Source organism: Lupinus angustifolius, chromosome LG02, assembly GCF_001865875.1.
Source record: "Lupinus angustifolius cultivar Tanjil chromosome LG02, LupAngTanjil_v1.0, whole genome shotgun sequence".
In the NCBI taxonomy this organism is placed as follows: domain Eukaryota; kingdom Viridiplantae; phylum Streptophyta; class Magnoliopsida; order Fabales; family Fabaceae; genus Lupinus; species Lupinus angustifolius.
Window position 1 is genome coordinate 4,633,531 of NC_032010.1, and position 750 is coordinate 4,634,280.

A 750-nucleotide genomic window follows, 5' to 3' on the forward strand; every position below is an offset into this window, starting at 1 on the left:
GGTAAGCTACTGGTCCAACTTTCCTAAGGATTTGGTAAGGTCCAATGAATTTTGGGGTAAGCTTACTGGCTTTTAATAACCCGCCAATACCATTTGTCGGAACCACTCTCATGAATACATGATCACCTTCTTCAAAACTGATAGGGTTCCTCCTCTTCTCATAATAGCTCTTCTGTCTGCTCTGAGCTGTCTTCATGTTACCCCTTATCATTCGAATCTTATCCGTCGTTTGCTGAACCACATCGGGTCCTAAAATCAAATTCTCCCCTGTTTCAAACCAGCATAACGGCGTTCTACATTTCCTGCCGTACAAAGCTTCATACGACGCCATACCGATACTTGAATGAAAGCTGTTATTGTAGGTGAACTCGATCAAATGCAGATGATCAACCCAACTCCTTGGGTTCTCCGACACACATGCTCTAAGGAGATCCTCCAATGATTGGATCGTCCTTTCTGATTGACCATCGGTCTGCGAGTGATAAGCTGAACTCATGCTCAACTTAGTCCCCAAAGCTGATTGCAAACCATTCCAGAACTTGGAAGTGAAGCGCGGATCTCTATCCGAGATGATATTAGTGGGAATATCATGCAATCGGACAATCTCTTTGATGTACAATTCTGCCAATCTCTCCAAAGAGTACCTCATGTTGATAGGCAGAAAGTGAGCTGTCTTGGTCAAACGGTCGACAATTACCCAAACAGCATCGTAACCCTTCTGAGTCTTCGGAAATCCACTCACGAAGTCCA